The following is a 21,352-nucleotide window of genomic DNA, read 5'->3' on the forward strand; positions in this document are numbered from 1 at the left end:
CTGATGAGATGCAAAGCCAGGCTCACAGAGTCAGGCCATATGGGAGCAGAACTCTTGTATTTAACCACTGGACTGTTTTGAGTCTCAAGGAAGAGAGGTGTGAAAAAGAAGATGAAGAAGAGAGCCAGGATTATTGCACAACACAGGGAATATAGCCAATATTTTATAACAACAAAAAATGAAGTATAACCTTTAAAAACTGTGAATCACTATATTGTACACCTGTAACTTATGTAATATTGTACATTGGCCATGTCGTTGCTGTTTAATAGCTAAGTCATGTCAAACCCTTTTGTGACCTGATGGACTATAGACCACCAGGCTCCTCCATCCATGGGATTTTACAGGCAAGAAAACTGGAGTGGATAGCCATTTCCTTCTGCAGGGGATCTTCCTGACCCAGGGACTGAACCCATGTCTCCTGCACTGGCAGGCGGATCCTTTACCACTGAGCCACCAGGGAAGCCCACATTGACTATGCTTCAATTAAAAAAAATTTTAAAAGGAAAAGAGCCAGGCTGGGGAACTGTGTGAAATAAAGGGGTCCATTAAAACTTCTCAGGGGTGAAACTTTGAAGAACAGGACTGTCCAATGTCCGTTTGAAGTTTTTATTGTCGCACTTGAAACCTTCCCTCTGACTTCCTGAAATCTCCCTCTGCCTGCCTTCCACACAAATACCTCTGCGGTGGGTTTCTGGTGGAAATAGCAGAAGGCGACGGCCACATTCCACATCTCAGTCAGGGCGCTGTGAAAACAAAACAGCAGACCTGGGTCAGAGGCCCGATCCAGACTCTAAACGAATTTAGCAGAAGTCGCCGCTCTGATGCAGAAGGGAGGGAGAAAACGTTAACCAGAGTGCTCCAAAGCATAGGCGATATCTTTGCATTCCCACAGGGTGTGGAATATGGCTTTGAACTGATATTTTTGAAATCATAAAGGATGGGGGGTGCCCAGCTGATACATGGGTTATGTACAGAGGGCAAACTGAAGCTGAGAGAGGCCTCAGCTCCCCATTCGCCTCCCCATGCCCCAAGCCTTGGGCTGGCTGAGTTTTGAGGATCAAGACTCCAGTTTACACGGGGCATGGAGTGGGCCAGTGACTTAGGTGAGAAAGGAACCAGGGAGGGACTTGGGTTCCTTGGGTCCAAGTGTCTGACCCGGAGCACAAGCCCTCTTGCGGGAACTGACACGGATGAACTTAGGGCGAGCAGGCTGGCTTCGCTGCCTTCGGTGGGGAGGGTCCCCGGGCCTGGCATGTGGCTCTGTCTGCTGATGGGCCTCAACTGGCTCCTGCTGTAAGCCGAGGAGACAGGGGGGCAGCGAGCCAGGATGAACTTGGCCAGGGACTCCGGTGAGAGGCTCAGACCTGCCTGGTAAACTCTGATGAGGGGAAAGTCTGGAACACGGGGCCCTGAAGGGGAGGGGGCACGGGGGCTGTCTCAGAGGCGGCCCTGAGCAGCAGCCAGAGCCGGAGGAGGGGCGCGGGAAGCAGGGAGGTAAACTTGACCCGCTGCCCACCTGGGCAGACTCAAGGCTGTTCGGTTCCCCAGAGCAGCTGAGAGATGCGTCTTGTCAGTTGCCAGAGGAGCCAGAGCCCGGCCAGGATCTGGCGGCTGCCTCGCTCCCAGGCGAGTTCCCGCAGCTTTTCCTCCCTCTCCTGAACATTCCGTTGGCTCCTCCGAGGCTCCCTTCCCGTCCAGTCCTGCTTTCCCTCCGAGGCTCCAGCATCCCTTCCATCTGATGACGCCCAGATGTCCACCTCCTGAGAGTCCCCGACTTCGTACCCACCCCTGCCCCCGCATTGCCACAGACCCCTCAGTCTCAGAGGCTCCGATTCACACTCCCCTCTGCAGCCCTAGGCCTGGGGAGCAAGACTCCATTCCACAGCCCTTTCTCTCCTTACCTCCCCTGACCCCCCAGGAGAGAGATAGACCTTGAGGTCAGGTCCCCAGCTAGTCCTGTTTACCGGTGGGTGGGCGCTGGGGGCATCCGACCCCGCCCATGCCTGTGTCTCCTACGTTGAAGCTCTCCTCTTCCTGGGCCTGCACTCTCCCTCTGCTGTCTTCCCACCCTGGCTGCAGAGGTGGTTGGCTAAGTGTGACCTGAGCTCTCTGCTGCTAGCTGCTCCCTCTCTGGAAAGTCACCCACGTGACGTTGCTGTGTCAGGCCTATCCCACCTCGCCCACTGTGTTAGGCCTATCCCACCTGGCCCAGAGAAGGTGATGGCATCCTGAGATTTGGCCTCGGCCTTGGAGGAGAGGTCTCTTTGGTCCTTAAACCAACCTGGGCTGGGGGGTGGGCTCGGCATTGATTTGAGGGTGTTACTGGCACCAACCAATAACAGGGTGACCTGCATTTCCTGAAATAGGCTGCCCCCCAGACCGTGCAGGGAGGGGTGAGTGGAGAGACAGGTGTCCCACTTCCTGGGTCCCTCTGCCTGATCCATTCAATAAAGCCTCGTTCTATCCCGATTTCTAACCATCTTTCCCCTTCAAATCAGACCCTTTTTTGTGTTCCCCTCATAGACGGTTTATTAAGGACTTTCAGGTCCCTGGGTTACAATTATGGCACAGCTTTATGTTTTCAATAACAGCAACCAGCTGGGCTCTGCAAACCCCTCCACCAGTGGGGAGTTATGCACCTTTGATAGTATTTGGTCCAGTTTCAAACATTCAGACAGCTTTTGATTATGAAAGCAATCTTTCTCTCGTTAAGGTCTGGTCATTTCAAAACTTCAGGCTCAAATTTGATCCCAAACTTTCTTCTTCCTCCACAAGGAAGCTTACCACAAGGTAAGCTAAGCTGGGAGCTCTGGGGGCTGGAGGTGTGAGTGGGGGGTCTGTCACACACACACACACACACACACCCCTTTCCTCTGTGTGAGTGTGAGGTCCGTCACACATACACACAAACACACACTTCCTCTATGTGAGCGTAGGGTCTGTCTGTCTGTCTCTCTCACACACACACACACACCTACGCTTCCTCTGGGCTCACCCCCAGAGTTGGGGTCAGGGGAGCAGAAGCAGGGAAATGGTCATTCCTCTAGCGGCACCTGTCCAGGCTGTGGTTCCCCTCCTGTGAGTCATGGCTGTGGTGTCTGCAGGTCTGGAGGTAGTAAGTGGAGGCCCCCAGGTCCCTCTGACCAGGGACCCAATCCCAGGCCTCTCCCCCAGGCGCAATTGGTCCCTCCCAGACAAAGCTACACCTTTCAGTGACCCCTCAGCCACATCCCTCCAGTGCCGAGACCCCTAGCCCCAGGCTGAGAAGGTTCCAGGGAGCCCGTCACCTCCACCCCTTCCCGACCCCCCACATCCTGTGCTTGGCTTGACCTCTCCGCCTCCCAGGTACCAGAATCCAAAGGACTCTACCCTGGCGTGTCATCGCGTTCCCCTGTGGTGGCCTTGGGGCAGGGGGCTGTCCATGGCTAAGTCCATACCATTTGGGTAAAGACATGTCAGTCTCCCCTTCTTGCAGTCACCCCCAGACTTTACAGTCAGTACCCGTGGGCTCCCATTTCTCCATGCTGGGGAGAACCACCAGGCACCTGCTTTCCCACCCTCTCCCTACAGGTCCCTGAGTGGGGGACAGAGGCATCTTGTGATTGTTAGTTCCCTCAAAAGGCAAGTTTCTCCAGACTCTGACACTCTCAGCTGTAAACCCACCAAACCTGTTGGGCCTCTCTCCCACAGGGGCCCAGACTCTCAGGGTGATCTCTGGGCAAAGATTCCTATCGGGACCTCCCGCTATGCTGTTCTACCTGCCCACGCTGGGCCAGGACCCCAGAGACCCCGGAGTCATCCTAACTACCTTTCTCTTCTCACTGCCCTACGACAAACCTCTCCTAGGCCATCAGATCCACCTCTCTGCTCCCTGTTCCCTGTTCACTTGGGCCCATCTGTTCTCACCTGGACACACCCCTCAATGCTTCTCCACCCCAGTTCCTTCCACCAACGGCAGTGACCTTCCTGAAACTCCTCAAATGTTAGTCTAGTTATATCCCTCCCTCTACCAGCCTCGGCTGGTTCTCTAATCCCTAGGGAATATTCTAGCTCCTGCTCCCACATTCTAGGCCTCTCTCAATGTGAACTCCAGCTTCCTCTCCAGCTAAGTCCACACTTGTTAGCCACTGCTGGCTTCATCTGGCGCACAGCCTGACCACTGGTCGCGACCGGGCCCTGGCTCTGTGTTGAGGGCTGTAAGGATGAATCAGTAGGAAGGAGAGTGCTGTGATCAATTAGTGATGCCTGCCGTGGGCCCTGGCTAGCGGAGCTGCTAGGTTTTCGCCACCCTGTTCTACCCAGGGATCCAACCTGGGTCTCCTGCAACGAAGGCAGGTTCTTTACCGTCTGAGCCACCAGGGAAGCCCCAGTTGTTCCAAACTGTCCATCTTTTCCCACCTGGAGGCCACCCTGGACTCTCCATAGCACGCATACTAGGTTACTGCCTCCATAAACTCCCCACTTGTCCCCGACCTTCCACGACTTCGCGCACGCCATCCCCCCTGCTGAGACTCCCCTCCACTTGTCCTCTATTGTCAAGTTGCCCCTCACTTTTCCATCTTTCTAGACTTCACTGGGGCAACCTTGCATCTTTTTTGCCCAGGTTTACACTGTAGCCCGCCATAATTATCAGAAGGCCCTCTTTACTCCCATACAAGTCCCAGTCTGCACCGTGAATTATGTACACTCACCCTGACAGGCGCCTCCTGTCATTTTTGGGGCTGTCTTGCCAGTACCCAGCCCAGTGTCTGGCACTGAGAGGTATCTTAGACTGGAGTGGAATTAAACTGGTACGAAGAAAGAGAGAAAGCAGCTGGCAGGGTGAAAGGTGAGAGAGCTGGTGTTGACTGGCATTGAAGTGGGCCCCTGGGACCCCAGTGGACCAGTCAGTTACCTGTATTACAGGAAGCCGGGGATTCCCATCAACCTGTCAGCTCAGGTCCCTGGGGGATGGGCCGAGATACAGAAACCCGAGGTGGGAGACTATAAAAAAACTGACTGAGGGGGCCCAGATCCCGCTAGCCCACCAGTGTCATCGGAAAGTAAGACATCTAAAAATACAGCTGCAGACAAACAGGAAGTGGGTACAGCCAGGAGGTGGCTAAGACACAGCTCTGGGTCTGCACTGCCTGCCGCCCTGAGGGTGTCCTGGCGGGGGTGCTGGCACCCCAGGATCTTCGCTCTGGTAGTGCTCCCTGCTTGGAAGGTCCCTCCTTCCCTGGACTCTTCCCCTATGGAACTCCCTTTCTGGAAGTTCTCAGCTCCAAGGACACTTCAAGAAAGCTGTCTCTGATCCGCCCCTCCCCTCAATCTGGATAGATTAGTTCTGATCTCTCCTCCATGGCTCTGTCCTTAGATCATTATTTCTGTGATTGTCTGCCTAACCCTGACCAAAGCCCCTCATACAACCTGGGTCAGAGGGTTTAAAGTCAGGTGCCTGGGCTCAGATTCCCCCGGTGTGACCTCGGGCTGCATGCTCTGTGCCTCCTCTGTAAAATCTTTCCTTACCTGTAAAATGGAGACAGTTCCAGCAGCCGCCTCTCTGGGTGGTTATGTCGGAAGTGTGCTTTGAAGCATGTCACATGTCTAGAATCTTCCGTGACACCTTGTAAATTGCCTTATTATCAGCATTCAGTACCCTTACTTGAATCCTAAAGGAAATCAACCCTGGAATATTCATTGGAAGGACTGATGCTGAAGCTCAGTTCAGTTCAGTCACTCAGTCGTGTCTGACTCTTTGCAATCCCATGGACAGCAGCATGCCAGGTTTCCCTGTCCGTCACCAACTCCCAGAGCTTGCTCAAACTCACGTCCATCGAGTTGGTGATGCCATCCAACCATCTGATCCTGTTGTCCCCTTCTTCTCCTCCCTTCAATCTTTCCCAGCATCAGGGTCTTTTCTAAGGAGTCAGTTCTTTGCATCAGGTGGCCAAAGTATTGGAGTTTCAGCTGATTTCCTTTAGGATTGACTGGTTTGATCTCCTTGAAGTCCAAGGGACTCTCAAGAGTCTTCTCCAACACCACAGTTCTAAAAGCATCAGTTCTTCGGCGCCCAGCTCTCTTTATAGATCAACTCTCACATCCATACATGATTACTGGAAAAACCATAGCTTTGACTAGACAGACCTTTGTTGGCAAAGTAATGTCTCTGCTTCTTAATATGCTGTCTAGGTTGGTTACAGCTTTTCTTCCAAGGAGCAAGTGTCTTTTAATTTCATGGCTTCAGTCACCACCTGCAGTGATTTTGGAGCCCCCAAAAATAAAGTCTCTCACAGTTTCCACTGTTTCCCCATCTATTTCCCGTGAAGTGATGGGACCAGATGCCATCATCTTAGTTTTCTGAATGTCGAGCTTTAAGCCAACTTTTTCACTCTCCTCTTTCACTTTCATCAAGAGGCTGTTTAGTTCCTCTTCACTTTCTGCCATAAGGGTGGTGTCATCTGCATATCTGAGGTTACTGATATTTCTCCTGGCAATCTTGATTCCTGCTTGTGCTTCATCCAGCCGGCATTTCACATGATGTACTCTGCACAGAGGTTAAACAAGCAGGGTGACAATACACAGCCTTGATGTACTCCTTTCCCATTTTGGAACCAGTCCATTGTCCCATGTCCAGTTCTAATTGTTGCTTCTTGACCTGCATACAGATTTCTCAAGAGGCAGGTCAGGTGGTCTGGTATTCCCAACTCTTGAAGAATTTTCCATAGTTTGCTGTGATCCACAGAGTCAAAGGCTTTGGCATAGTCAATAAAACAGAAGTAGATGTTTTTTTGGAACTCTGTTGCTTTTTTGATGATCCAAAGGATGTTGGCAATTTGATCTCTGGTTCCTCTGCCTTTTCTAAATCCAGCTTGAACATCTGGAAATTCTTGGTACTATTGGAGACTTGCTTGGAGAATTTTGAGCATTACTTTGCTAGTGTGTAAGATGAGTGCATTGCTTTGCCAACAAAGGTCCGTCTAGTCAAGGCTATGGTTTTTCCAGTAGTCATGTGTGGATGTGAGAGTTGGACTGTGAAGAAAGCTGAGTGCCAAAGAATTGATGCTTTTGAACTGTGGTGTTGGAGAAGACTCTTGAGAGTCCCTTGGACTGCAAGGAGATCCAACCAGTCCATCCTAAAGGAGATCAGTCCTGGGTGTTCATTGGAAGGACTGATGCTGAAGCTGAAACTCAAATACTTTGGCCACCTCAAGCAAAGAGTTGACTCATTGGAATAGACCCTGATGCTGGGAAGGATTGGGGGCAGGAGGAGAAAGGGACGACAGAGGATGAGATGGCTGGATGGCATCACCAACTCGATGGACATGAATTTGAATAAACTCTGGGAGTTGGTGATGGACAGGGAGGCCTGGTGTGCTGCGATTCATGGGGTTGCAAAGAGTCAGATACGACTGAGCGACTGAACTGAATTGAACTGAAGATGAGTACAATTGTTTGGTAGTTTGAGCATTCTTTGGGATTGCCTTTCTTAGGGCTGGGAATGAAAACTGACCTTTCCCAGTCCTATGGCCACTGCTGAGTTTTCCAAATTTGAAGTCATATTGAGTGCAGCACTTTCACAGCATCATCTTTTTAGGATTTGAAATAGCTCAAATGGAATTTCATCACTTCCACTAGCTTTGTTCGTAGTCCCACTTGACTTTGCATTCCAGGATGTCTGGCTCTAGGTGAGTGATCACTCTGTTGTGGTTATCTGGGTCATTAAGATCTTTTTTGTAGTTCTTCTGTGTATTTTTGCCACCTCTTCTTAGTATCTTCTGCTTCTGTTAGGTCCATACCATTTCTGTCCTTTATTGTGCCCATCTTTGCATGAAATGTTCCCCTGTAATCACTAATTTTCTTGAAGAGATCTCTAGTCTTTCCCATTCTATTGTTTCCTCTATTTCTTTGCATTGATCCCTGGGAAGGTTTTCTTATCTTTCCCTGCTATTCTTTGGAACTCTGCATTCAGATGGGTATATCTTTCCTTTTCTGCTTTGCCTTCAGCTTCTCTATTTTCTCAGCTATCTGTAAGGCCTCCTCAGACAACCATTTTGCCTTTTTGCATTTCTTTTCCTTGGGGATGGTCTTGATCACTGCCTCCTGTACAATGTCGTCAACCTCCATCCATAGTTCTTCAGGCACTCTGTCTATCAGATCTAATCTCCTGAATCTATTTGTCACTTCCACTATATAATTGTAAGGAATTTAATTTAGGTCATACCTGAATGGTCTAGTGGTTATCCCTACTTTATTCAATTTAAATCTGAATTTTGCAATAAGGAGCTCATGATCTGAGCCACAGTCAGCGCCTGGTCTTGTTTTTGCTGACTGTATAGAGCTTCTCCATATTCAACTGCAAAGAATATAATCAATCTGATTTTGGTATTGACCATCTGGTGATGTTCATGTGTAGAGTCATCTCTTGTGTTGTTGGAAGAGGGTGTTTGCTATGACCAGTGCATTCTCTTGGCAAAACTCTGTTAGCCTCTCCCCTGCTTCATTTCGTACTCCAAGACCAAACTTGCCTGTTACTTCTGTGAAGAGCCAACTCATTAGAAAAGACCCTGATCCTGGGAAAGCTTGAAGGCAAAAGGAGAAGGGGGTGGCAGAGGATGAGATGGTTAGATAGCATCACTGATTCAGTGGACATGAATTTGAGCAAACTCCTAGAGATAGTGAAGGACAGGGAAGCCCGGAGTGCTGCAGTCCATGGGGCTGCAAAGAGTTGGACACAACTGAGCGACTGAACAACAACATCTATTACTGGAGGGCAGGGCTGAATTGATACTCTTGCCTCACCCTGGAGTCCCAGTAAAGTCCTTGACTTGTTTATCAAATGAACACATTTTTTTTTAATGTACCACTTGGTTCCAAGAAAAAGACTTAAGGCCACGCAACAACATGTGCTATTGAGAGTTTTGCAAATGTTAGAGCAAGCTTAAAATGCTAGTTATTTTTCCTAGGCAGCCCTGGTCTCTCTGCATGAATAACCATCTCTCCCTATCACACGCTGGTGTGAACTAGCAGGAACCCACTACACTGGGACTCCCTCCCTCCCAGAGTGCCTGCCTCTGGTCACAAGAAAAGTCTGTGTCCCAGGGCACTGAACTGAAATGTGCCTCGGGTCCCTTCCTGCCACTGGTCCCAGTTCTGCCCTTCAGGCCTTGGCCTGAGAAAACCTGCAGGAGATTTGAGCACAGGGAACCTGGCAAATCCTGGCAAATCCTGGATGGAAGTGTGGGGGGGTGGGGGTGGAGCGAGGGCCTGGGGAGGTGCCCTGGGCTGGCTGGCCATCCCTCTTCAGGCCTCTGAGGGCAAGTTGGGCATGTGAGGATGACTGAGGTGTGTTTTAGTTAAACCGTTGCTCTTGCTGGAGTCCCAGGGAGCCTGAATAATTGACAGTGTGGTCAGCAGCTGACCGCTACTTCGAAGCGTGGTGGAAATTGACTGGGTCAACATTTATTGCCCCAGCTCCAGGAGGCCCCGGAGGTCAGAGGTGAGAAACACTGCCACATCCTGAGTCCTAACCAAGCAGTGGGACCCGAGTCAGGCAGACCCGTCTCTGTGCTCAGCCCCGTCCGTCTGCCAGTCTGTTTCTTCTCTTCTGTGGGGTCAGGAATCTGCTCCCCATGGCAGGTAGATGGGGAAAGTGTCCACAATCAGAACAGGGATACAGTGGGCAGGAGGGGCAGGGTGAAGAGTCCGATTTGGGTCTGAGGGGTCTGCCGCACAGTCTGGAGGAGAAGGGATTCTGGAGCTGATGGAAGTGGAACTCCTGGAGGCCACACCACTAAGTGGTCCGGGAAGCTACAGGAGCTGATGAGGGTGTCCAGGGTGAGAGCGGCGCAAGAGGCCTGGAAGGCCACTGACGTTTAAGGAGTGGAGGTGGGCCTGGGAGAGGAGACCCCAGGGGGACGGCGAAGGAGCTGCCAAGGAGGAGCAGTGTGGGGCAAGGTCAGAGTGTGGAAAGCTGCTCAGAGGTTAGAGAGGATCAGGACTGAAAGGGGTCTGTCTTCCGGATCTGGGGGGCTTATCAGGGCCCCCTATGAGGGCAGCTGTCGGAGTGTTGCTGGGTGGATGGGAGGAGAACCCGGTTTCCTAATAGAAGCAGGGCCACAAGGCGAGCTGAAGGGCGCCCAGGCACTCACTCACATGGGTGGTACCCAGATGCACAGGGCCATGAGGGGAGCCAAGGGGCACCCAGACACTCACTTCCATGGGATACCCAGTTGCAGCTCTGGCATCATCAGGAACACAGGATTTAGACCCAGATCAGCCCCTATATGTACAAGTCCTAAGTTTTTACCTGATATTAATTCTTTCTCAGCCTAGCCCCCCTTGTCTTTTTCTAAACTCTTCCCACCATAACCGTCATCCAGAAAAGTCCTACTCACCCTTCAAATCCCACTTCAAATATCACCTCCCACCCCAGGCAGTTCCCGATGTCTGCCCACATAGAGTTAACCCCTCTCCCCTCTGTACCTTGGACTTTCTTTCTTCTTTCGCACGTGTGTGGTTGTTCATTGATTCCTTGACAGGTGTTGACTGCACACCTACTATGTGCCAGGCACTGTGAGGATCCTGGAGGTTCAGTGGGAACCAGACAAATGGTAACAAACTCCATTTCCAACCAGCTGAAGCAAAAAAAAAAAAAGTGGGAAGCTCAAGGAGACAATGGATAACCAGATTGCTACTGGGCAGCGCCGCCGCAGCTGGGCCAGGGGTCAGGATGCTGCCGGCTCCCTCCCCTTCCCCCACCCCAGCCCATTTTTCTCCTTTCCTCTTTCTGTCTCTGTCTCTTCAGCTTCCTTTCCTACTCAAATTGCCTCCCCCCACTTTGTGGAAAACAAAACTACTCTTAACTCACGAGTCCCCACCAGGCGGGCTGTAACTGTTTCCCCCAGTTCTAGTTTTAAAAAGATAACTGCGGAGAAGGAACTGGTGGGCCATGTTTGGGTCAGGAGTTCTTGCCTCCTTAATGAGCTGATATTAGAGAGTGAGTCATGTGACAATGACCTCCCTCTAGGGACTGCCTGGCTCTATGGAGTGGAGAGAGGAGCTCAGCCCTGGAAGAAGTAAGGACCTTCTTCCAGTAGGAACTGCAGGGAGGATGGGATGGTCCTCAAACCAGTAGGGGTCTCCTAAGGCGAAGGAGACCTATGTTGTAGACAAAGGAATACTGGTACCAGCAGTCTGGGGGCTACAGTTCAGAGGCTCCTCACCCTGGCATCCAGGGAAGAGTGTGGGCCTCTTCTCAGGATAATGGTTTTAGATGCACAAGTGGAAATACATGGGATTACAAAGAATACCAATTATGCTGATTCTTGAGGAACTTAACTGTTGAAGGAGTGTGAAAAGACATTGGAAATTTGCTCTGAAATCTCCTGGAGGGGAGAGATGGGAAACCCGGCCTTTCCCTTGAGGATGGAGGCTGTTAGACCTGCCTGGGGCCTGGAATGGCCCTGAAGGAAGCTGGCAACCAAGGAGATCCTTGGAGGGAGGGGGTCAATGACCAGGTACAGCAGGCAGGGTTCTCGGCAGCCCCGTCAGTGGAGGCTGACTCTGGTTAATGTAAAGGAGGTGTTTGGGAAAGTGTCAGGTGGGGCAAACGATCGATGGGGGACTGGATAAACAGGTTTGACGGGAACCGGAGAGTGCCGGCCCAGCCAGGGCCCAGCCAGGGTGCCACGCTGGAGTGTGCCGCTTGCCAGCTGGTCGCCCGGCTCCTGCTGGCACCTGGAGATGGTGCCATTCTGCGGCAGCAGCCTTTAAAGGTCCAACTGACTCTGGGCCTTTGTGCCACTCCAACAATTCCCAGACCCGGGAGGGTGTGTCCACACTTTAGGGCTTCCTTGGTGGCTCAGTGGTAAAGAATCTGCCTGCAGTTCAGGAGACCCGGGTTCAATCCCTGGGTTGGGAAGATCCCCTGGAGAAGGGAATGGCAACTCATTCTACTGCTCCTGCCTGGAGAAGCCCGTGGACAGAGGAACCTGGCGGGCTGCAGTCCATAGGGTCGCACAGAGTTGGACACATCTGAAGTGGCTAGGCAGCAGCAGTCCACATTCTAGCTGCAGGGTACACGTCCCATCAGCGTGTGTGCTGGTGGCGGTCCTCTCACCATCCGGGGATCCCTCAGATACTCGTTAACCAAAGCGACAAACTTCTGCTACAGCTGGTTCTGAAGGGTGTGTGTGTGCACACGCATGTGTGAGAACTGACGCACTGGGTCATCTTCTCAGTGCTGTTCTGTTGAGAGCCTGGGCCTGGGGTGCTGTGGGGTGACATGTAACCCTGGGGAGAGAGGCTCTCGCCTCCCTGGAAAAGGAAACACTGCCGGCCTGACACAGAGAACAGGGCCTTTCAGGCAATGAGCCCCGTTTCCCCCTTTCTTCTCTGCAACCCTTTAGAGACAAGGGCTGCTGACTCCTGGAATGAGTTAGCCAGGGCCCTGGGAGTCTCAGGCTGATCATGGGCGGGGGTGGTCTCTCAAGAGAGAAGACACAGGCATCCAGTGATCAATGGACAGGGCTCAAAAAGATGCGATCTTGGGGCTTCCCTGGTGGTCCAGTGGTTAAGATTCTGAGTTCCCAATGCAGGGGGCCTGGGATCAATCCCTGGTCAGGGACCTAGATCCCACATTCTGCAACTGAGGATTGAAGATCCTGCATGCCCCAACTAAGACCCATTGCGGCCAAATAAATAATAACAAAAAAGATGAACTCTTACTCAGAACCTCAAACTGAGGGCATGGGTGACCTGCATCTCCGTTTCAATGCTCTCTGCCCACGCAGCTTTCAGCCTAGACCCAGCCAGCTGTTCACCCATCTGTCTCTTCTTCCTCCTGGGCACACAGCCGGCCTACACTTCCCAAACTTCCTTGCAGTTAAGTATTGAATGTGACCTTGGATCAACTGATAGAAGTGGCCAGGGCCACTTCTAGGCCCATGTTGTTGTTTAGTTGCTAGGTTCTGTCCAACCCTCTTGTGACCCCATAGACTACAGCCTGTCAGGCTCCTCTGTCCATGGGATTTCCCAGGCAAGAATACTGGAGCGGGTTGCCATTTCCTTCTCCAGGGGATCTTCCTGACCCAGGGATCAAACCCACATCTCCTGCACTGTCAGGCAGATTCTTAATCACTGAGCCACCTGGGAAGCCCAACACTTTTTATAAAAATCCATAAAACCCTGCAAGCCTCCAAATTCTTCTCCCAGTCAGCCAAAAGCAGATGATTCTGAGGCTCTCGAGGAGGAGGATGTAGCCACAAGGAGGAGGGAGCCTGGGTCCCTGAATCACCACGTGGAAGGCCCATGCACCCATCACCCACCACAACATCTGCCCTGTGAGCTGGAAAGACAGCTCCCCTGTGCCACGGAGATCGGGGCCCGGCTCTGCAGCAGTGGGGCTTCACTGACGCACTCAGAAGACGACCGCTGAGCCAAGCTGCTCCCCGATCATGGACGAAGCACTGGCCTGTCCTGGGCCTCAGATTCCTTGACTACCAACAAGGACCTACTGTATAGCCCAGGGAACTCTACCCAATAAATATTCTGTAATAACCTATATGGGAAACAAATCTGAAAAAGAATGAATATCTATCTATATGCATAACTGAGTCACTAGCCTATATACCTGCATCAAACACAACCCTGTAAATCAACTCTACGCCAATTAGCAAAGAAGTCACACACACACAAACATTCCTTGACTAGACGAGAGCCTGGGCCGGGTAATCTCTAGGGAGGGACCTTTCCTTCTGGGTCAAGGCAGAATTTTAACTGCACAGTTGCACGCACACACACACACCTGCACTGTAAGGAGGCCCAGGAATGGTTTCATGACAGTGTTTTTCTCAAGACCCAGATGAGGACAGCATCCTGGAACCTCGTTTCCAACAGACATAACTGTAACAAAACCCATCCTGTAGACCAGTAGCACGCAACGACCAATGCCAGTGATAAAATGCACTTGTTTATCTGTATTTTTATACCTTCCTGGGTCATAAAAAGAACTACACTCTCATCAGATAGTGTCCATGCACAGACAGCACTGCAGGGAGAGAGGAAGTGGCAGCTTTTGTTCTTATAACCTTGTGACCCTGTGGGACTAAACAGCCATCCGTGTTGGCTGTTTTCTCTGACTCCTCCAGGGCTGGGGGAGGGGGTGGGATGGGGAAGGGTGGGGGGTTGCAGCAGAGAGGGGACAACAGCAGATGCTGTGGAAGATGGTATCTTCCCTGGCTCCTGCTTCTCCCCTTTTTTACGGGGAGAACGGTACCAGTGAGACTGCGGTCTTGGGCTGGTACTTCGTCTCAAAGCTCACACTTATCTACCAGGGCACTGCTTTATGTGCACATAGTACAAACTCATTTAAACCTCATGATACAATTTCAGCAGGGGGCATTGTATAGACAGGAACACTGGGGCACAGAGAGGTTGAGAACTTGTCCAAGGTCACACAGCCAGCCAGTAAACAAGTTGATGTCTCACCTAGCCAGTTCTGGCTCCACAGCCACCTTTCTAGGTTGGGAGAAAGATGCTGATCCTTATCACAAAAGCCACCAGAAGCAGAGGAAAGGAGAAGGAAAGTGAACAGAGACTCGCTGCTGGGTGGGGGCCCCCACGAGACATCTGGCAATGTCTGGAGACATTCTTGGTTGTCACAAGTGAGAGGATGAACTACTTTCCTCTGTCTATCCAGAGGACAGAGGTCATGGCTGCTAAACATCCTACAAGGCCCCACCTCCAACAAAGAATTACCCAGCCCCCAAATGTCAGTAGCAGCTAGGTTGAGAAAACCTGCTCTGAGGTCAGGCAGGCCTGTGACCTCTGCTATCTCGTAGCTGTGTGGCCTGGGGCAACTAGCTCACCCTCTCTGAGCTTCACTGTCTTTAGCAGAACACTGGGTAGGGTATTAATGAGGCAAAGACTGAAGCATGGGAAGTGCTCAATAAATGCCAACTCCCATTGTCTCCACCCTAGCCTTCCCTGCACTTCCCCATCCTCACCCGCCCCAGGCCCCGTCACGTTTCTCGACCAAGAACCAGAACTGACCCTCCCCAGTGAGCCTGGGAGACTTAAGGAGTTTATATTCCCCTGCTCGCTCCTGGATGTGCTGCCGTCTTCAGTGCCTCTAATTACTTATTTAAAGGCTATCGATTCCTTGGCTGCGGCTCAGAGGCCTCGCGGAATTGCCTGTCTCGCAAAGAGCAGAAGCGCCTGGGCCTCACGGCTGCGGCCCCAAACCTGACATAACCAGGCAGGGGGTTATTTGCGCCGGGGATGCTCGTGAAATATTCATATGCTGATTTAAATACCGAGGATGTCAGAGCTGGAAAGAGCCAGAGAGACTGTATCAGCAAAGCGCGCCCTCGTCCAGTAGGGCATGCGGTGGGGTTTGGTGGGGAGGGAAGCCAGCACGTGAGGGTTCAAGACAGATACCCAGGCCTCGGGCTCACTGTGTGACCTTGGGCAGGTCACTTGCCCATCCTGGGCCTTTGATTCCTCAACTGTCATGAGATAAAGGGGGTTGTGAGGCTTAAATGAGGTGGATATATAAGAATAAACGTAGCACAAAGTTGGCCTGAAAGATTTAACTGTGTTTAAAGTCAGCAAGCTTTATAGCTGGTTCACTTTGCTGTAAGTAGAAGCGAACACAACAGTGTAAAGCAACTACGCTCCAACAAAAATTAATTAAAAATAAGTACAAAGAGAAAAAGTCAGCGAGCCTGTCTGAGCCTTAATTTCTTTCTCCAGAAATTTCCTGGGGACTTCCCAGGTGTCACTAGTGGGAATAAACCTGCTTGCCAATGCAGGAGATGTAAGAGACATGGATTGAACCCCTGGGTCAGAAAGATCCCCTGGAGAAGGGCATGGCAACCCACTCCAGTATTCTTGCCTGGAGAATCCCACAGACAGAGGAGCCTGGTGGACTATAGTCCAAAGTGTTCCAAAGAGCCAGAGATGACTGAAGCAACTTAGCACACACACAGAAATTTCCTAGGGTTGTTAAAGCTGAATGAGGTGACAGATGTGATTACCTTATACTAGGCAGAGGCAAAAGGTTGGCTGATAAATGCCAAGTGCGTTTAACTAACATGTATCAGTGCCCAGGTGCTGTGCTAACTCCTAGGTGCTGTGTTAAGGGCTTAACAGACACTAGCTCTCAGAATCTCCCAGCAGCTATGGTGGAAGCTATTGTTATTTGAGTCCCACTGTTCTGCTGATAAACTGACCGCTGGGGGTGGGGGCAGCGGAGTCCTGATTCGTAATGTTTGCCAATTTCCCTGATGTAAATAGTCCCAGTGTGATGGGCCAGTGTGATGTCACTGAACAGAGTTGAGATGAGATGTACGCACCACTGGATCTCTGATTACAGATGAGGAAACTGAGGCTCAGAGAGGTTGAGAGACTTGGCCAGGGTCACACACCATGATGGGTCAGAACAAGGACAAGGCCATGTATCCTTTCTCACAGTCCTGTGCTCCTCTCAATTAATAAAAAATAACACACTTAGGGCAGTGTGGGGGCCACCTTGTCCTCCCTTCCCACCCCAAAGCTAGTTCAGGAAGCCAAGAGAACCACTGTTCATGAGCACTGGCTCCAAGCTGGGCCCCGTGCCAGGTAATTAAGATGACACCTTCTTACTGATTGATCCCAACAGCCTGTGAGGAATTCTGATTGCCAATTAACGGAGGAGGGAAACAAGCCTAGACGGGTGCAGTGACTTGCCCAAGGCCACAGAGCAGGAATGAAGCAGAACTGGGAATTCGAACCCAGGCCTCTAAGGACTCTAAGGCCCACGTAACTTCCTCTGCACCATCCAGCCTGGACCCCAGCCCCTAGACTGCCTGATTCATGGAGGGATCCTTGTGGAAACCCTACTGGCACTCACAGACCCATTTGCTCTACAAATTCACCCTCTATCTCTGTCTCAATGATGTATATTTGAATCAACTAGGATTTCAAAGAAATCAACCATTAGGCCCCATGTCAGATCACATCTTCGCAGAAGAGGAGCAAGGACCAAGTGGCCCTGGTGTTAAAAGCTTTCCAGGGGATTCTGATGTGCAGCGGGTCCTGGGAATCACAGTCCTGTTATTCTGTCATCCCTGGTGCTGTGCTAATGGGGACATGTCAGACCCTAAAGGAGAACCCCAAATGCCAATACTGCTATGGCCCTTGAGGATACCAAGGATGTGTTAGTGGGGGGATTGTTTCCACATCTTAAATGGACACACACCAGCTTCAGCCTCTTCCTGAATGAGTTCCCTTGTCATAGACCTGACCTCCAAGGACTGCGGGCACTGGACAAGCACACGGCAGCTTTTCTCCTCCCCCTGACTCAGCAGCCCACCACTCACTCATTCATTCACTCAGCACATGTTTCCAGGGCCAAACACGGGACTGAGTGCTGGGGCACAACAGTGACCAAACATGGACCAGTGCAAGCCACTGGGCAAGAAAACCTGCGTTCCCAATTGCTGGGGATTTTCTGGCTTTGTTCAGAAAAATGAATCGTACTCCAGAAGGGAATGGCAATCCACTCCAGTACTCTTGCCTGGAGAATCCCATGGACAGAGGAGCCTGGCTACAGTTCGTGCATCTCCCTGGTCACCCCCAGGGAAATCCTTAAAGGGTGTCAGGTTCATTGCCTTTGCGATAGAAAAAAAAGAAAAAGACAAGGCAGGATCACAAAGAAGACGGGGCTGACTCCTGCCGAACTCCTCCTGTTTGGCTGAGTCAGCGATGCCGAGAGGCCTCCCTGGCCTCAGAACAGAATTGCGGGAATCTGCAGATATGCTAGGGTTTCTCTGAACAGGGACAGGGGAAATGAACTGCTGTTTTTCTCCTCTGCTTCTAGCTGCTCTTTACACACTCCCACCCTGCGTCTTGCCCATGTCTCTGAAAGGCCACTTGTCTCAGACTTCACAGCACTCCACAGTCTAGAAAGCCCTTGCAAAGAGCTCTATGGCCCCTAAAGTGGTTTATGACGCTGAAGTGCTTTTTGGATTATAAAAAGCTAATCCACAACTGCCTCCTTGATGCGGCAACATTTACAAAACGCTCTGCAAGTCACAACGTGTTTTATCGTTTGCGCTGTCCTCTGCAGTCCAAAAATGCTTGCCTCTCCAGAGGGAACTTTCTAGTTTGCAAACCCTGGTCACACCCCTCGCTGCATCTGAACTGCAGAATTAGCTCCATGGTGAAGGCTAATAATATCTATTCCTTGTACAGCACTTAGAGTGTGCCTGGCAGCAGTATGCAAGGTTTGTGTGTGTTAATAGGCTTCGTGGGCACAACAGCCTGGCGGAGCTGGTATTTTTATCATCCAAGTTTACAAACGAGGATGCTGAGGGCAGTGAGGTAAAGTGCTTTGACCAAGGTCACAGCATAGCACAGCCTGGATTTGAGGCACTGCAGTTTGATGGGATGAAGGCAGGTTTTGCACCCATTTTTCAGATGAGGAAAACAAAGGCCCAGCTCTGCCCTGCTCACTGTGTGGCCACCGTGTGGCAGGAGCCCTGCCTCGGTCTCTCCCCCTAGGGTTCCGCTCTGCTCTGAACAGAAGGTTACCCGGAGACCTCCTGCCTCACAGATAGGAGGAGGGAGGGCAGAGTGAGGGGTGTGAGGGACAGGAAACTTCTCTGGGGGCCTGACTCAGGGAAGGGAGCTGCAGAGAAGAGAGTAGGCTCCCCTGGAGAAACTTTACTGAGAGCCTGGGGGGAAAAAAAATCACATAGTCCAATCCCAACCCACTGTACAGATGGGAAAACTAAGGCCTAACAGGTGAGAGACTCATTTGTGGTCATGAAGCACACAGGATGCAGAGGTGGGACTAGAATTTATTTCTACGCTCTTCCATGACCCAAGAGGACAACTGGCTTTTGATCTAACAAGGCTTCAGACATTTGTTCATTCATTCATTCAGCTAGTCAGTTAGCTAGTCATTCGACAAATGTTCTCCATTACACGCCAGACCCTGGAAACAACAGTGGTGGGTACAGTCACGGCGCCGATTCTCATGGAGTTTACAGTCTAGAGCTGAGCTGTCCAACACAGTAGCCACACGTCTTCTATCATGTACTTGAAATGCAGCCCGTCCAAACTGTAAAAGACACACTGGATTTTGGAGATTTAGTAGGACAAAAAAGTTTTAAAAAAATCTCAGTTGTTGTATTGATTAGTGTAGAAACATTTGGAATATATTGGGTGAAATGGGCTTCGTTGGCGGCTCAGAAGGTAAAGCATCTGCCTGCAATGCAGGAGATCCAGGTTCAGCCCCGGGGTGGGAAGATCTTCTGGAGGAGGGACGGGCAACTCACTCCAGTATCCTTGCCTGGAAAATCCCATGGACAGAGGAGCCTGGCGGGCTACGGTCCCTGGGGCTGCAAAGAGTCAGACACAACTGAGAAACTAACATACACTGGGTGAAATAAAACACTAAAATTAACTTCCGCTGCTTCTTTTTTTTTTTTAAGTAGCTACTAGAAAATTAAAATGAAAAATTACTTAAGTGGCTTGTATTATGTTCTTCTTGTGCAGCACTGGTCTATAGGGAAGGTCTGAAAAAGAACAAATAACCCCATTGGCAGCCTTACCTTTATGCTGACACCAGCCAGAGGTGCAGACAGGCTCCGACACCTCGTGGAAAGCTGATCCGAGACATGATGAAGGTCCAAGAGCCAGAGCCAACTTATCTCCCGTTCTTCTCGGCTCTTCTCCTCCCGAAGGCCCCAGGAGTCCCTTTTGTCTTTCTTCTTCCTTCGTTTTCTTTCCTTCTCCTCCTCCCAGAGTCCAAGGCCAGCTCCCCTTCAATCCCATTTCACGCCACCACCCCCAGGCTCTCCAGCAGCTGCAAGGCCGTCAAAGAGGAGCATGGATGGCAGGCCCTGCCTTCCCCTCTCCCGGCCCTCACAGCTGCGGCCCATCACCAGTAGTGACTCCCCTGATCACAGGGAAGGTGCGGGAGGATCTGACCGTGGGGGAGGCTGGGAGGAGGCAGCACTTGAGCTGAGGCCCAGGTGTAGGCAGATGTGACTTCAGGGGACAGGAGGTGACAAGACCGGCTGTGCTGGGCCCTCAAGGGGTCCTGAGAGCAGGCCAGCGTTGCCTGGCTGGGACTCAGAAATCCGGGGCCGTGGCGGGAGGTGGGCTCTGGGTGTGGGCAGAGGCCACATCACAGGGCTGTGACAGCCTTGAATTAGGTCTTTATCTGGAGGGCACTGGGGAGCCCTGGGAGGTGTGTAAGCAGAGTTCCTGGAAGCCTGATGCTTTCCCTGCCCGTGGGGGAGGATCTCAGGAGGCAGAGCCTGAAGCCGGCTCTGTCTTCTTCAGAAAGCTGGCCCTGCTGGAATCCCAGCTCTACTGCTTCCCAAGGTCCCCTGCTGTGTGACCTTGGCTAGGCTGACTTCTCTGTGCCTCGGCTTCCTTATCTGGGAGCCAAAGAAGCCCGCGTGACAGTGGTGATTCTCCGGGAGCGTTTTTGCAAAGATCCAGAGATGTGCTGCCTGCGAGGCGCTTGGCACAGAGTAGGTCCACACATGGCTGTCCCACCCCACCTGCCACATCCATGCCCCCGCGCCTTAGGCAGCAGGAAGCAGGATGCGGGAACATCTCCGAGCCCGTCAGAGTATTTATAGCTGTGTTCTGTCAGCTCGTTGTTGTTTTTTCGGTTGCATATATATTTTTACATTCTCCTCCATCACACATGGCTTCTCAACGTGGCTGAGAAACGGTGGGGGTGGATGGATGCAGAGGGTGGAGGTGTAGGAGGTGGAGCCAGACGGCCCGGACAGCACCTGGGCACCTGAGGGCCCAGCCTGGGTCAGGGCTCTTCAGCTCAGAAACCATCACTGGATCCCCGGCGCCCTGCCCCTTCCCTGTGGCGGGAGGAGGCCCCGGGCCTCAGGGCATTTCTCTCCCTTTGCCCTCTCTGCTCCACCCGCTGAGCGGCTTGCTTCCCTGGACACGCACAAAGCAGGAGAAAGCACACTGGACTGCCCTGCCTCTCACCATCTGTGCCGCCGGGAGCAAGTATCTCTCCCTCTCTGGGACAAATTTCCTGTCCTGGGAAATGGCAGCAGTGATTCCAGCCTCTGGAGCTGCTGTGAGGACTAAAGGCAAACCCGAACTCACAGTAGCCGTTACCGACTGAATGCGCTCCAGTCTCGTGCCCCCGGGCCTTTGCTTGGGCTGTTCCCCTCGTCTCCCTCCCCGGCCAGGAATTCTCTCCTCCTCCCGACCCACACCTCCACTTGGAGAAGTCCTTCAGGGTCCACCTCTTCCAGGAGTCCTCCAGGCGCTCTGCAGAGAATCCCCTTCTCTCTTGGAGAAACTCTGAGAGTTCTTTGCCCCAGTGTTCTTTCTC

At 51.7% G+C, this 21,352-nt stretch overlaps 1 long non-coding RNA gene across 2 annotated transcripts; it reads right to left on the bottom strand.

Moving 5' to 3' along the window:
• Positions 1–414: 414 nt before the first annotated feature.
• Positions 415–20,894, bottom strand: LOC122442692. 2 transcript variants are annotated; one of them, XR_006269699.1, is made up of 3 exons: positions 19,584–20,894; positions 10,468–10,566; positions 415–746 (listed from the first exon to the last, which is right to left on the bottom strand). It is a non-coding gene; the product is annotated as an uncharacterized LOC122442692 (long non-coding RNA). The 2 variants fall into 2 exon arrangements; XR_006269700.1 differs by lacking the exons at positions 415–746; positions 10,468–10,566 and adding an exon at positions 18,810–19,090.
• Positions 20,895–21,352: the final 458 nt, after the last annotated feature.

This window comes from Cervus canadensis, chromosome 5, assembly GCF_019320065.1.
Source record: "Cervus canadensis isolate Bull #8, Minnesota chromosome 5, ASM1932006v1, whole genome shotgun sequence".
NCBI classification, from domain to species: domain Eukaryota; kingdom Metazoa; phylum Chordata; class Mammalia; order Artiodactyla; family Cervidae; genus Cervus; species Cervus canadensis.